The 10,570-nt window shown below is 47.1% G+C and overlaps 1 long non-coding RNA gene across 2 annotated transcripts; it reads left to right on the forward strand.

Moving 5' to 3' along the window:
• The first annotated feature begins 1,438 nt into the window (after nucleotides 1-1,438).
• Nucleotides 1,439-8,673, forward strand: LOC129634518 (uncharacterized). Of its 2 annotated transcripts, XR_008705706.1 has the most exons (4): nucleotides 1,439-3,286; nucleotides 3,393-3,524; nucleotides 6,896-7,079; nucleotides 7,911-8,673. It is a non-coding gene; the product is annotated as an uncharacterized LOC129634518 (long non-coding RNA). The 2 variants fall into 2 exon arrangements; XR_008705707.1 differs by lacking the exons at nucleotides 6,896-7,079; nucleotides 7,911-8,673 and adding an exon at nucleotides 4,991-5,861.
• Nucleotides 8,674-10,570: the final 1,897 nt, after the last annotated feature.

The raw sequence follows: 10,570 nt of genomic DNA on the forward strand, positions 1-10,570 counted from the left end.
TCTAAAAACTCTATAAACTCTCCTGGCCCTTGCCAGGCCCAATATGGCCCTCTCTGAGGAGGCGCAGTTGCAAGCCCAGAGACCCCAGTGAGACAGGCAAAATGTGGAGGCCTCAAAACTGGGAGCAACATCTCAGCAGGGGCCTCTGGAGGGCCCCACATGTCTGCAGAGCCAAGCAGAAGTGGCCCAAGCATTCCAAGGCTCCCGCACCAACCCCGACACCCTCTGGACTCTCCAGACTTCTCCCAGGCCCCTTGCCCTGTCAGTTCTCTCTGGGTCACCCTGGGATGCTGGTTATTTCATGAACAAACCCTGCATTGTCTCACCCCATCCCCCTCTGTTCCTAAAACTAAAAGCTGAAGGGCCTATATGGAGGACCTTCATCTCATCTCTCTTAGCAGCTCTCTCCAAATTCATTTTGGACAATTTTATATTTTATGTAAAATGCTAAACAAATGCAGCTTCATTTCCCCCCCTTTTCTAGCCAGATCATCCCCTCAAGGTCCTCCCACATGGTCATCCTGGGGCTGCCCCCAGTGGTTCCTAATTGCTTGGCACTCTTCCTCAATGGCTTATTGACATTTTTTAGTTTCCAGTCTTGTAGATTAAAGGTCAGTGTCCTATGGTCGGGGCTTCCCTGGTGGCTCAAGCAGTAAAGAATCCACCTGTGATACAGGAACCACAGGAAACTCGGGTTTGATCCTTGGGTCGGGAAGATCCCCTGGAGGAGGACATTGCAACCCACTCCAGTATTCTTGCCTGGAGAATCCCATGGGCAAAGGAGTCTGGCAGGCTACAGTCCATGGGGTTGCAAAGAGTCAGATACCACTGAAGCAACTTAGCATGCATACATGACCTGTGGTCAGACACCAGCTTTACACAGTCTGTGTGCTTGCCTGGTGTCCAGTACAGGCAAGCTTGGTGCCAGAAGGTCTGTCCTGCCTGTCCATGTGAGCCCCTGCCCCTCGAGCCTCTCAGGAACCCAGTGACCAGAAGGAAGTGGGCAACCCAGGAGGAAGTGGCTGCTGTTTACTGAAAAGAGGAAATTTGGGCAATGAACTTGCTCCCACATGGCCAGCCTCTGGGCAAACCCCGGGGGAACACAGAGCTAGTGACTCATCCTAGTCCAGTTTCCCTCGCAGGGAACAAGGTGAAAGGCCTCTAAGAAGCACCCAGCCACCCACCGCCTTTTTAATTCCCAGACCCCAGGGTATGGAGTTGGCTAAGACCCAAACCTGCCACAGAAGGAGCCCGCAGTCCTGTGGGGAGCCCAGAGAGAAAGTAGACCTTACCACCTGATATGCTGTGTGTCCTTTGGCATGTCTGTGCCCTCTCTGGGCTACAATTTCCCATCTGTTCCACGAGGGACTGGATGGCAAAGTGATCTGTAAGGGCCCTGCCCACCTGCTCTGAAATGTATCAGTAGCATAAGGCACAGCTGTGAGGGCCTTTGGTCATTCTCCCTACAGCTCCCCAGACCAGCAGAGGCTCTGTTTTGTTTTTTGAGCCTTCATGCTCAAAGGCCTCTTGATTCTTTCAGCTATTACAACAGACCTGACCCTTGCTTTTAGGACTCTGTCTTATCTTGCAAGCTTGGCCGCCCGCTCTGGTTAGTGCAAGCCTGACCACTTTGCCTCTCCCCTGGCCCTGCTGGAGAAGCTGTCCTGACACAAAGGGCACCCATGGAGGCCTTCTGTGCCTGAGGCAGAGAGGACCGGCAGAGATGGCGCCACTGCTTGGGGCTGGGGGACACAGTGCAGCTTTGGTGGGGCTTTGTTCAACCCAGAGAGCACCTGGAGGAAGTTGGCCTCGATGGGGAGGAAATTGGAGTTCATGGGTCAAGGCTGGGGTACTGCAGCTGTGAATGGGCTGAGCACCAGAGGGTGTGAGAAGGAACAGGGAGAGGCAGACCATCTTCAGAGTGGGGCTGAATTGACCACTGGGAGATGCCACCGCCACCACCCAGGGAGAGCGCTGGCTGAGTGCTTTCATACAGCTCAGCGCCACGCCACCTGCCCTGATAGAGGGTCAGTGGAGAAATGGATGAGGCGCTGGAAGCAGTGGCAGTGGGGGAGGGGGCTCCCAAATAAAGGAGGGGCTGTATGACATTGGGTGGATCTCCCAGCCACCCTGTGCCTCAGTTTCCTCATCTGTAGAACGGGACATAATGACCGCTTTACCTCCTAGAGCTGTTGCGAGGCTTAAACGAGATAAATGCAAAAGTGTTTGGCACCGTCCCTGACAAGTGGTAAGGCCTCAGAATGGTAGCTGATTTATTCAACGAACATCCCCAGCCCCTGCTCTTTGCTTCTGCCTGGTTTTGAGTGATGCTGAAACTCCGAAAAGGAGTGTGGGGGAGCTTCACAGAGAAAAGCCCCACCAGGGGACCCTGTCAGCCTGGATTTGCTATCTCCAGCTTCCAGGAAGCCTCGTTTCCCTACCAAATTGGCAGGCAAATCTAACACACCTGTGGTTCTCTTTCCTAGAGGGAAGGCATCTGGGATGCCTGCCAAACTCCCAGTCCCAAGGACAAGGGAGCCAGGACTCAGATAGGTAGAGGCCTGGATGCACTGGAGGGTGGGGTGGAAGGCTTGCAGGGGCTGGGTGCCAGGCAGCGGAGGTCCACATAGGCGTTACAGAGCCATACTGCCCAGGAAGCAGGGGAGGGCTGGATCCCCGGGAAGACAGTGGGGCTATAGCTACAGAGGTCTTGTCCTTTCCGGTCACTGTCCTGCTTCTGGGCCTCGCACTGTGCCCAGGACACTGTAAGCCTTTCTGCTTTCCCCATTCCTTTCCCAAGGGCCCTCTTGCCATCCCCTTCCCGGGACCCCCTATCCCTCAGCCAAACTTGAGCTCAGATTCTTCCTCCCTGCTTACACAAGCCCTGGGACTTCAGCCCTCACTGTGAGGCCCAGTCTGGGAGGTAAGGGCATTTTAACTGAAATCTTGAAGGGATGCTGTTCTAATGGTAGACGTATAGACATCATCTTGGTTGGGCAAAGGGGTCTCCAAAGGAGTTTAAAAGGTGCTTGTGCAGGGGGTCCAGTGGGTAAGACTCCGCACTCCCAACGCCCAGGGCCCAGCTTCATTCTTGGTTGAGGAACTGCATCCTACCTGCTGCAGTGAAGATTCCATGAGCCACAACTAAGACCCAGCACAGCCAAAATAAATAAATAATTAAAAAAAAAAAGGTGCTTGTGCAAGCGAAGCAATAAGGGACCTTGGAGCAGGGGTCCCCAACACCCCCAGGTGGTGCCTGTTAGGAACCCAAGCTGCACAGCAGGAGGTGAGTGGCTGGCAAGCCAGTGCAGCTTCATCTGCCTCTCCCATCGCTCCATTACCACCTGAACCATCCCCCTTAACTCCGACCGTGGAAAAACTGTCTTCCACAGAACCGTGCCCTGGTGCCAGAAAGGTTGGGGACCGCTGCCTTGGAGGGAAGGCCACTGTCTTGGAAGGAAGGCCCCAGAAGGCAATCAAGATGTGATACTGGGCAGTAAGGAGACCTGGAAGGAGCTAATTTGGTGAGAAGAGGAGAGCGTTTTCAGATTGGTTTTGTATTTTGGAGCTTGAATATATTAACAAAATATTAATCAATTTTGATTTAGTGCATTTTTTAGGTACTTACAGAGTTTGAGTAGCAAGGAAAGGAGCCCCAGGTAGGGGAAGGATCAAGAGCAAAGGCATAGAAGGTGGATGCAGCATATATGAGGAAGTGGGGTAGGACCCCCAGCTTCTGGTCTCGGCCCTGCCAGTGACTTACTCTTTGTCTCGAGCAGCCCGTTTTCAGCCCTGAGTCTGTTTCCATCTTTACAGTGGGCACAAGTGGAGACAGTAATGCTGTCTCGTCTACCTGTTACAAAAGGGAAAGGCAATCACATATGTGTATTTGAAATGTTTGGCACACGATAGGGGCTCAACATCGTTACCGAGCTCCGATGGGCCCCCATTTCCCAGCAGTGAGGGGCAGCCCCGGATGTCCAAACTGGCAGGTGTGCCAGGACCCATGGCAGTCCCCTGGCCTCCAAGAAACTGTAGAACAAGCTTTCCAACATATGGTCCTCAGCTCCTGATCTTCTCAACAGGTTCCTGTATACCTGACTCTTCTTTAGTTCTCATGAGCAAATGGCACGTAATTCTGTAGCTTTTCATTTTTGCACAGGACTCAGAACTACTCACTGGTGAGGTCAGATAATATATAGAGAAACTAATTTACGTCTTGTTCTTGCTGCCAAAACTGAGAGGTACTGCTAATGGGGGAGACCCTCTGATCTGAGGGGTGGGTTTACTTTCCTCTGGGATTGTCAGGAGCCCACAGGCCCAGAGCAAGGATACTCTATGGAGGGGACCTGCCAATGTAGGAGACACAAGAGATGTGGGTTTGATCCCTGGGTCAGGAAGATCTTCTGGAGTAAGAAATGGCAACTCACTCCAGTATTCTTGTCCGGAGTCCATGGACAGAAGAACCTGGAAGCTACAGTCCATGGGCCTGCAAAGAGTTGTTGGACACAACTGAGTGCACCTGCAAAGGTCCAGGGCACTTTGGAGTCTGCATCTCACTACATAGCACATAAATAAATATATACAAATATATATATAAATATATAAATATAATGGCATAGTCACATTTTAAATTATATACAATATAATATTAACATTTTATAGTATATATATAAATATAATCACATAGTCACATTTTAAATTGTATACACTATAATATTAACATTTTATATTATATATCATTATAGTATTAATATGACATGTATATATGACATAATATACTATATCTTATGTACACAACATATATAATTTTTTTTACTTTGAACTCTTTTGGAAATGATTACTTTTATAATTTTGCTTTGGAATGATTTGGCTTTGAGAATTCATTTAATTGACAATTGGTAACAATGATTACTTTTATAATTTTGCTTTGGAATGATTTGGCTTTGAGAATTCATTTAATTGACAATTGGTAACAATCTGTTGGCAGTTTTCCTGCACACTTGGGGATTCTTCTGAGATTAAGACAATCTGACCTCCAAACCATTTTCAGATGTGGTGAAACTTTTATGAATACTGAATGAAGTTGACACAACGATACACTGTATAGACATTTGCTTATACATTTGTTGTGATTTTGCAGCTTTCTTCTTTTGGATTTGGGAGCGAATACTGGTAGGGGTTTTTTGATGTTATTGTTTTTCAGGCCTCAGACATTTTAACCAGCCCTTGTAAAGTTCTCAGTACCTGGCCATTGTCCTGTAACTATTACTAAAACAGAACTACCTGTTTGGTGGGATGATTGTACCGCCCTCCTACCCCAAGAGCCATGCTCTACACATGAGAAGATGAGCTTTCTCAGTGACGTCAAAGGGGCAAAAAAAGTCAAAGTAACATTGGTGACTTCTCTGGAGTAACATTGGCCCCCTCCCAGTTTTTCTTGCTAGCTGGGGGCCCCCAAATGACTGAGCTTGGATGTATTATCTATTTGTCTATTCATTCATTCAGTATTTCTTGAGTGTAAATGACTACAACTCCTAAAGAAGACAATTTGGCAACATCTATCAAAATGACAAATGCAAATACCCTTTTGATTGAGCCATCTCTTCTGAGAATGTGTTCATGGATGTACTCACCCTTGTGCTTAATCAAATCTGTATAAGGTTATCCACTGCTGCATTGTGGGAAATATAAAAACACTGGAAGCAACCCAAAGGATCGTCACTAGGGGATTGGTTACAAAAATGATGATGCAGCCATGTAGCTGTAACACGAAGAATGACATCCTTCTATGTATTCTTATGAAAGGAACTCTAAGATCTATTACTAACGAGCTTTACAAAACAAAGTGCAGGACACTGCATAGGATTCTACCCTTATATAACAAAGGGAGGAAAATAAGAATATACATATTTACTTGAATATGCATAAAGAAACCCAGAAAGAACATTCAAGAAATGAATTAAGAATGGGTTTTTGTGGGAATGAGATGGCACTGGGTGGATGGGGTTTTAATGCCTGGAGAAAGAAGATTGTTAAGGATATCTTTTTTATACTTTTTATTATTTATTTGTTTTTATTTGTGGCTGCACTGGGTCTTTGTTGCTGCGTGTAGGCTTTCTCTAGTTGCAGTGAGTGGGGCTACTCTCTAATGGCAGTGTGTGGGCTTCTCGTTGTGGTGGCTTCTCTTGTTGCAGAGCATGGTCTCTAAAGCACGTGGCCTTAGTGGTTGTGATACATGGGCTTAGTTACCCCTCAGCACGTGGAATCTGCCTAGACCAGCGATGGAACACGTGTCCCCTGCATTGGCAGGCGGACTCCCAACCACTGGACCACCAGGGGAGTACTACACTTTTCATTTTTAAAAACCATGTGGATGTATTACACATTTGGATGATAATTTAAAATATACCTATGAGCATCTAACTATGCCAAACATGGTTCTAGGCACAGAATACAGTGGAGAATAAGGCAGACAGTCTGAGAAAAAAAGATATAGGGTCGTTCATTCTGCACTCCCTACTATTGTGGAACAAATTCTAATGGAATAACCAACTAAGGGGCACAAAAATGCAGTGTTCATAAAGTAAAGCAAACCTATGACTAAAATGTGCTGAAAAGCCCCTTTGGCATTCTGCATGGAGGCTGGCTGCCAGCAGCACTTGGTCGTGTGCTGGGTTCCCACAGCACAGGCTCAACGAAGGAGGAGTGGAAGCGGCCGTGCTGGGGTGCTGGCCATACTCAGCCTCGGTCAAAGGGACTGGAAAGACGCTGCCTCTGAGCACCTTTCTGGAGAAGTCTGAGAGCTTTCCGCCTGAGAAGGCACAGTGGACTGAGCACCCTGGGGACAGAGGTAATTTACTGGATAATCAGTTACCATCTATTTGTCCTACAGCAGAAGCACGGCCTTGATGGAGAACCCAGGAGAAGGAAGTTTTGATGAGACAGACAGAGAATTCTGGGGACTTCCCAGTGGGGAGATGACTTGGAGCTGGGGCTGATGATTATTGCTTGTGCCCCGTGCCTCCCAGCCTCTCCTCTGCGTTGGATCAGCTCACGGGATCCCCAAACCCTGCTAGGTGCGTACTTTTTATGAGTACTTTTTATCCCTTTCATTTTTACTGATGAGAAACTGAGACACACGGAGATTAAGTACCTCCCTCAAAGTCACCAAGCCAGCAAATGGGGGAACCAGGATTGTAAGTTGCTTAGTCTGGCTGCAAAAGCCTGAATCTTCTCAGTTCCTCTTCCTACACCTCTGGGCACCCAGGGATGGAGAAACAGGGTGGGCATTCTGGAGTCTTCTCTCCGTCCCAGGGCCCAGCCCCCAGCAGGTGAGCATGGCCATGAACCGAACAGTGGGTTATGGAGTGCATTCAAGGAAAACCAACCCCTCAGTCTTTCACAGAGCTCACTTGATGCCCCCAAACCTGGCCTCACCTCCTCCTCACCCCCATTTCCTCTGAGTGTAAAAATAGACTCCCCTTTATTTGCCTGCCTTTGGAATCTTCATATCTGGCCCGCAGCCATCCTGGGCTCCCCCTTCCCCTACACAAAACCTTTGTCGCCTTATGCAAATAGCCAAGTTCTGCTCATAAAAGTACCCCACCTAAGAGGGAGCTGGAGAGATAACACCTCATGGAAAATTACAGAAACACATTTCTTTGTATTTGAATACTTCCAGGACTTTGTGTTGGCAGCAAACCAACTCTGGGTCTAACCCCAGTTTCCTTGGCCTTTTTTGGGCCGTGGATCTCTCTGGTATCTGATGAAGTTCATGAACTTTTTCTCAGAATAATATTTTTAAATGCATGAAATAAAATACATAGAATCACAATGGAAATCAATCATATTGAAATAAAGTTATTCAAAAATCTGTGATGTAGTAATACAGTGTGCTTCTCTTTTAGCATGTTAAAGAACAAGATCCGGCTTTGGGCTTAGTTATTTTGAAGTAATGGTGAACAAAATCAATATCTGAAGATGTCTGCCTCAGCTGTAACGTGATATGAGAATATCTGTAATTTCCATTGGTGACCAAGTCACAAGTTCTATGAACACTAATAAGGTTTGTTCTCCACGCTCGTCACGGAAGGAAATGCTGAATTTCAGTTAGAGATTGGGGAAGATAAAGATGTAATCCACCCCTGTTCCTCCCCCACCTCAACTTAGGAAATTCCAGTCCTTGCCAGTTTGGGCCTGTGATTTCCACTGTGACCCCAGTGTATCCCTGGCTTACAGCTGTGACCGGAAGACAGTTTCACAAGTACATGAATCCCTCCAGGATCCCTTGGCTGGAGTTGACTCCTCTCTGTCAAGGCTGGAAATTGTTTATAAAAGTGGTGTTCCCAGTAGCTGACCCTGGGGATCTTTGCTGTGTGCCTGTGGGCCTATCCCATGTAAAGAGCATGACCTGCAATAGCTCACTCCATTGACAGGTGAGGCAAGTAGATGCCTTGCAGCCCTGTTCACAGATGTGAGAAATGAGCCTCAGAGACGGGGAATAAGCTGTTCAGGTGGAGGTTGCAGGTGTGTGGCATGCCCTGGCCTTTCCTCTAAGTTGTATGTATTACATACTTGCCATCGATCCCTTTATCTTGATTTGAGGTGACCGTGGTGAAATTGTAATAATAATAGTAATAATGAAAATAATTACCAATGGGAGGGCCCACTGTATTTTAGAGTCATTACATCATCATCAGAGCTGATCCTAATAGCTTGTGTTCCAAACTCTGTTCTAAGGACATAACTCATCTTACCGTCCAAACAACAGGTCATGTTCTTGTCCCTGTTTCAAAGATGACGACACTGAAGGCCAGAAAAATTAAGTCATTTCCTCAAGGTCCCATAGCTGGTCAGCTGAGATTGGAACCAAGGAAATATGACTGCAGCATCCTCATTTTTCAGTAAGTGAGCTGTTTTGTTGAAGTAGAACATATACATAGAAAAATGCATAGGTCATGAGCCCAGAGCTCAATGAATTTTCACAGAGTGAATACATTTACCTAACACCACCCGGATCAGGAAATAAAACATGATCACCACCTGGCAGCCCCTCATCCCTTCCTTATCATATGCTCCCCAAGGCAAACAGTACCCTAACTTCTATTGTTATTGGTCAGTTCTACCAGTTTTTGAGTTTATACATACATTCCCTCATTCTTAAGCAAAGTGAAAGTGAAAGAGGAGAGTGAAAAAGCTGGCTTAAAACTCAATATTCAAAAAACGAAGATCATGGCATCTGGCCCCATCACTTCATAGCAAATGGATGGGGAAACAATGGAAACAGTGAAAGTGTTTATTTTCTTGGGCTCCAAAATCACTGCAGATGGTGGCTGCAGCCATGAAATTAAAAGACACTTGCTCCTTGGGAGAAAAGCTTGACAAACCTAGATAGCATATCAAAAAGCAGAGACGTTACTTTGCCAACAAAGGTCCACCTAGAGAAAGCTATGGTTTTTCCAGTAGTCATGTATGGATGTGAGAGTTGGACTATAAAGAAAGCTGAGCGCCAAAGAATTGATGCTTTTGAACTGCGGTGTTGGAGGAGATGCTTGAGAGTCCCTTGGACTGCAAGGAGATCCAACCAGTCAATCCTAAAGGAAATCAGTCCTGAATATTCATTGGAAGGACTGATGCTAAAGCTGAAGCGCCAATACTTTGGCCACCTGATGCGAAGAACTGACTCATTTGAAAAGACCCTGATGATGGGAAAGATTGAAGGCAGGAGAAGAAGGGGATGACAGAGGATGAGATGGTTGGATGGCATCACCGACTCGATGGACATGAGTTTGAGCAAGCTCCAGGAGCTGGTGATGGACAGGGAAGCCTGGTGTGCTACAGTCCATGGGTCGCAAAGAGTTGGACACGACTGAATGACTGAACTTATTCTTAACCATTGTGCTATCTCCTTTAGTTGTCATAATGGCCCTAGAGTCTAGAAAGTAGCTTTTTAAAAATCATTCCCATTCTACACATGAAAAAACTGAGCTATGTGCAGCCACTTAGTAACTGCCTTCAGGCCGCGGCCAGTATAATGATTCTAACCCAGGTCCTTGGGGCTGGCTCGCTGCAACATCCCCTGCCTCCCCGTCACCCAAGCCTGGATTTCTGCTATGAAACTCGGAAGCGCATTAAAAGTTCAGGGATGTTTGCATGAACAAATATCCCGGGCCCTACCTGGTTCACTGCTTCCTCTCAAAGGCCTTATGGCAGCCCTGCTAGGGGATCAGAGGGCAGAGGCCCACTTCCTAGTCTTTGCACTTGCTTCTCTCTCTTCTGGGAGAAGCATCTCTTCCCCAGCCACCAGCCTGGCCTCCTCCTTTGCTGCTCCAGTGGCATCTTCTGGACAAGGCTTCCCCCAACCCTGACCCCCATCTAAATAACACACCCATTCATCTTCTTCCTCTCTTTCTTGGAGTGCTTATTACACTTGGTGCCATATTCTACATATGTATTTGTCTATTGCCTATATCCTTCCACTAGAATGTATGTGCCACAAGGCAAAATGCTCTTTGGAGTACTGCTTTATTCCCAGGACCCACGAGTATGTGGCACACAGTAGACAATA

This window comes from Bubalus kerabau, chromosome 19 (assembly GCF_029407905.1).
Source record: "Bubalus kerabau isolate K-KA32 ecotype Philippines breed swamp buffalo chromosome 19, PCC_UOA_SB_1v2, whole genome shotgun sequence".
NCBI lineage: Eukaryota > Metazoa > Chordata > Mammalia > Artiodactyla > Bovidae > Bubalus > Bubalus kerabau.